This window comes from Hevea brasiliensis, chromosome 4, assembly GCF_030052815.1.
Source record: "Hevea brasiliensis isolate MT/VB/25A 57/8 chromosome 4, ASM3005281v1, whole genome shotgun sequence".
In the NCBI taxonomy this organism is placed as follows: domain Eukaryota; kingdom Viridiplantae; phylum Streptophyta; class Magnoliopsida; order Malpighiales; family Euphorbiaceae; genus Hevea; species Hevea brasiliensis.
Window position 1 is genome coordinate 13,265,861 of NC_079496.1, and position 6,000 is coordinate 13,271,860.

General features: G+C 35.5%; 1 pseudogene; it reads right to left on the reverse strand.

The window, feature by feature from the left end:
• Positions 1-765, reverse strand: part of LOC131179396 (BURP domain protein RD22-like) — a 35,989-nt pseudogene extending 35,224 nt beyond the window's left edge.
• Between the last annotated feature and the right edge of the window lie 5,235 nt (positions 766-6,000).

The following is a 6,000-nucleotide window of genomic DNA, read 5'->3' on the forward strand; positions in this document are numbered from 1 at the left end:
ATATTTTGATGTTCATGTAAATAATGAAAGTTATGACTATGAATGCAAAAATTTGAGCATGTATTTATCGCTTGTATATGAGAAATGGATGTTTGAGAAATGAAAAGGCTATTGAGAACTGAAATTGAGAAATATTGTTGAGTTTTTGATATTGAGACTCTGTTGATGAATTGAAGTTGGGTTTGTTTGAAAATTATTTGGAAGTGTTTTCACAGGTTCCGAAGAATGGTTTTCTCCATTTTTAGCCGGTACTCCGCCGGATTTTCTTTAAAATCTTCGGAACCTCAAATGAATAATACTTTTGATAAATGGTTAAAATAAATCATATTTCATAAATTAACTTCAAAAGCATGACACTAATTAAGTAAGGTATATTAGAGTGTGCCAGTACACCGTATGGCATTACTTACTCGGGTATACTGTACACGAGTAAGGGGTGTCACAAAAATTACCCACTAAACCATGTAACCATAAAGCTTCCTTTACTACCTCTGCTAAAGTCATATATTCAGCCTCTGTGATAGACAAAGCAACTGTAGCTTGCAATGTTGCCTTCCAACTAATAGCACTTCTAGAGAGAGTAAACAAATAACCCGTTAGAGATCTCCTTTTGTCTAAGTTCCCTGCAAAATCTAAATCAACATAGCCAACAACTGAATCACTCATCTTGGCCCTGTCAAATGTCAAACCAACATTTATTGTACCCTTCAAATATCTTAGAATCCATTTCACTGCCTGCAAATGCACTTTCCCAAGACACGCCATGTATCTACTCAGAACACTAACTGCATGCGAAATGTCAGGTCTGGTGCAAACCATAACATATATGATACTACCAATAACACTTAAATAAGGAACATTAAACATACGTTCCATCTCCTAATTTGTTTTTTATGACATGTCTACAGATAACTTGAAGTGAGCAGCAAATGGAATAGTCATAGGTTTAGCATTATTCATATTGAAACGCTTAAGCACTTTCTCAACATAGGCCTACTAAGACAAGAAAAGCTTCCCAACACTTCTATCCCTAGTGATTTCCATTCCCAAAATCTTCTTTGCAGCACCCAAATCCTTCATCTCAAACTGATCACTTAACTACTTTTTCATAATGTTAATATGTGACGTTTTTAGCAGCAATAAACATGTCATCTACATACAATAGCAAATAGATAAAGGAATCACCTAAAAGCTTTTTACGATACACACAACTGTCATATGAACTACGAACAACGCCATTACGAATCATGAATGTATCAAATCTTTTGTACCACTGCCTAGGCGACTATTTCAGACCATATAAAGATTTCTTAAGTAAACAAACATGGTTTTCCATACCTGAAGTGACAAATCCCTCAGGCTAATTCATATAAATTTGCTCCTCTAACTCACCATGCAAGAATGTTGTCTTCACATCTAGTTGCTCAAGCTCTAAATTATGAAGAGCAATCATAGCAAGTAAGACCCTGATAGAACTGTACTTCACAATTAGAGAAAAAACTTCATTAAAGTCAATCGCCTCCCTCTGAGTAAAGCCTTTTACTATCAACCGTGCCTTATATCAAGGTGCTTCAACCCCTAGAGTGTCTTCCTTTTTCTTGAACACCCATTTGCAGCCTAACACTTTTTATCCCTTAAGCAATGTTACAAGCTTCCAAGTCTGATTCTTATGAAGAGATTCAATTTCTTCACCCATAGCACCAACCTCTTGATCTGCATTTGAATAAGAAATAGCTTCTCTATAATTACTAAGTTCATGCACATCAACTATCTCAGCAACTGATAAGGCAAACGTAACTAAATCTACATATGCATATCTCTGCGAGGGTCTAATCTATTTTCTCTCTCTATTAGTTGCAATGCTATATGGTTTTTGTTGTTATTGCTCAGGTGCATCCTCTTATTGATCAGGATCTTGCACCTCATCCTTTGAATCACTAGACTGAACTGCTAAAGTATCAATGTCAAGCTCTACCTGTTCTTTGACACCATGATCTGATTCTGCTATTGACTTATCCCTCTGACTATCTAATGAAGCAGACTCATTAAATGTCGCATCCCTGTTGATAATTAATCCTAGAGACTTTGGATCATTGTACCACAACCTGTAGCCTTTCACTCCAGAAGCATACCCTAGAAATATGCATTTTCTGGCCATCGGCTCAAGCTTACCATCCCTCACATGAGCATAAGTAGGGCAACCAAATGCTCTCAGCTGAGAGTAATTAGCAGGTGAATCAAATGCTCTCAGCTGAGAGTAATTAGCAGGTGAATCGGACTAGATCTCAAAAGGAGTTTTACACTAAATAGCTGTAGATGGAGATCTATTAACCAAGAAATAGGCTGTATTAATTGCTTCAGCTCAGAAATCCTTTCCCAATCCTGAATGTGAGAGCATGCTTCGTGCTTTGTCACAAAACATTCTGTTCATGTGTTCTACAATACCATTTTGTTGTGGTGTCCTTGCACAAGTGTAATGTCTCACTATACCTTCATTACTGCAAAATGTATCGAACTCACAATTGCAAAATTCCAACTCGTTATCAGTTCTAAGACGCTTGATCTTCCTTTTTGTATACTTCTTAATCATTGTCTTCCACTTTACAAAGGTTGAAAATGCCTCATCTTTTGTTTTTAGAAAATGCACCCACACCATCCAAGAGTAATTATCAATCAAAGTCATGAAGTACCTAGCACCGCTCTTGGAAAAGGATTCTGTTAGGACCCCATAGATCAGAGTGGATATAATATACCTTTTGTTTGGTTTTGCGCACTGCATTTTTATCAAACTTCACCCTGATTTGTTTGCCAAACACATAGTGCTCACAAAAGTCATCAGATTATGTTTTTTGCCCATTCGATAAATCCCACTTATTTAACATAGATATCCCTCATTCACTCATATGACCAAGATGAAGATGCCACAGTTGAGTCTGATTCTCATTATTGCTTTCGTTCCCTGAAACTGTACTGCGCTGAAAAAAATACAATCCTGAAAACCAAACTGCTCTTCATGAGTACCATAAAGCCCTTGCACATTTTGAGAACTCCATTCTCTGCATGGTATCTAAATCTATGAGAGTCAAGTGTCCTAAGAGAAATCAAGTTCCTCTTCAGTCTTGAAACATGCCAACACTCTATTGTTCTGACAACACCATCAAACATCCTCAATCTGATGTTACCAATTTCTTTCACAGATAATGCACGATCATTGCCCAGAAACACCTTACCACTCATCTATTTGTAAGTGACAAACCAATTTTTATGTGGACACATATTATACCTATCACCAATATCAAGAATCCAGGAATTTTGTCCATGATTCTTACTCAAGGATAAAATTTCCCTAGCACTGTTATCACCATCAGAATCGATAAAACTGTCAACCACATTCACAGAACTTTCTGGTTGCTTTCCCTTTTTATTTTTCAACTTGGAACAATCTCTCCTATAGTGACCTTGCTCCCCACACTTAAAACAGTTAGCCTTTTTTCGTTCTTTATTTAGTTTTGGCCTTAGATTTCTTCCAACTGGAAGAACCCTCCTTTAAATGTGTTCTTCCCCTGCTCACCAAACCTTCCCCCTCAAATTTTTTTCTATTAACTGGGAAATTATTTTTCAACTCTTTTGATTTTAGAGAATTACTAACATCATCTGGTGAAATACTGTCTTTCCCATACAACAAAGTATCAACAAAAGTCTCATAGGAGGGTGGCAAAGAACATAACACAATAAGGGCCTAATCCTCACTATCAATATCAATATTAATATTCTTCAGGTCCATAATGATTGAATTAAATTCATTCAGATGTTCTTTAATAGGCGTACCTTCTCTCATTCTCATATTGTAAAGCCTTTTCTTCAGATATAGGCAGTTGGTCAGCGATTTGACAGAGTACAACTCCTCCAATTTCTTCCATGCCACAGACACTGAGTTTTCACTAGCAATATAATGTAGGACATTATCAGTTACACTCATGAAAATTACACTCAAGGCTCTCTCCTTTAGATCAGCCTTCTCTTCCTTTTTAAAACATTCTGGAAAGTTTTTCTCAATTGCATTCCATAGACCTTATAGGATCAAGGAAGATTTAATTTTAATCTTCCACAAACTAAAACTCGATCCGCCATCAAACTTCTCTATCTCATGCTTCGTTCAAGACGACGCCATATGTAAACCCTAGATTGTGTGCCCAAAGCTCTGATACCCATTTGTTAGGATAGGCATGCAAATTTAAGGTACACACACAAATCACAATCACACAGTATAGAAAAGAGAAGAAGAATAACAAAGGATTTAACATGGTTCAACCGTAAGATTTACGTCCACGGGCAAAACGAGAGAAAAAGTTCCATTATGATGAAAAAAAAAAGGAAGATACAATTACTCAGAACTCTCAAACCCTAACCTTAGTGTGTTTCCTGAATATCTCACAACTCTTTCTCAAAAGGTAGAATATTATAATATTTATAACAGTCCATACCGCGGAGGCAACTACCACAGATTTTACTTTTTATCCTAATCGGATCGCAACGCGAAACTTTCGGGTTGGATCACAATTCAGGTCGGATCATAATTTGGGTCAATGAAAACATATCCAAAATTCAAGCTACAACAAAAATAATAGAAAAAAAGCTAGCTAGAATGAAAAGGATAGCACTCAATACTTTGATGGTGCTTGTTGCGAATTGACTTAAAATTATCGGTGAGTTCTGTGGCCATAGTCTTCCATGAAGAAACATGTGCTTACCTAACACAAGAGGCGAATGAAGTCCTCTTCTGAAAAAGACTCCAGCTATCTATCTTGGACTTCCGTAAAGATTTTTCCCCACCAAAGGATGCTATTTTAGACTACGATTTTTCCCCCTATGTAAATGGAGTGGCGAGAGTCGAACTAAATTCATGTGGGTGCGATGGAGTCAATATTTCATGTGGAGAGTGTGAAATAACCCATCAATCTTTATTTTATACAAATCTTTCAGGATAAATTCCTCAACTTTAGGGATGGTAACAAAATCATTCTTAAACTTAAAAATATAACATAAAAGCCCCTGAATTTATTTTTTATAATAAAATCATTCTAATTCTCAATAGGCGATTTATGCAATCTATAGTTCTCTCTTCTCTATGTGATAGTGGCAAAATCAGCTATGATTTTCTTCACATATTAATCATAAAAAAAATTTTCGATTGTATGAGATAATAAAGTACTAAATATATAACAGCTAATTAGAGGAACCCTGCCTTCAAAAAAAAGAAAAACAGTAATCGTCTATGTTATCACTGCTTTGGATTACCCATATTAGCATGTTACTTATAAATTGATTATTGGTAGTTAAAAGAATTTTATTATGTAAAATTTCAAAATTCAAGGAGATTTATATTACAATTTTAAGTTTAGAGACGACTCTGTTATAACCATTAAAGTTCAAGATGGATACTGAAATTTATCCAAATCTTTCATGACTTGATGAGCATGTCCTTGTATAACAAAGAAAATTTGCAAAGATTTCAATGGGATCGAGCTGCCTGTTAAAGTAGCACGTAAATAAATTTGCAAAGACAATTTGTCTAGAATTTTTGCTTCTTTTCAAGCCTTTACTCATTTAGCTCAAAAGAAAAATTAACCTAAATTATCTGATTTCATATCAAATAACCTTGGGTCCTCCGAAAACTTGACTCAAAATAATTATGCAAATTATTTTAGTTTCTGGACTATATAAATCCTTTACTATGATTTTCCCCATCGATGTGGGAATGTTACATTATTATGCAAAATTTATCTAATTAAATACATTCTCATGCCTATAGAACCTAATTAGTGGAAATCCAAACAATGGCATCACTATTAAGGAAGTGACAAATTGATGGTCCTCCTGGCTTCACATTAAGGATCTGAAAAGCATAGTGATATGGGTTCCAAGCTGATGTATCCACGTGGCAAACAACAGCTTCTTCAGCTTTAGAGCCATCAACACCCATTAATGGAACCTTATAAA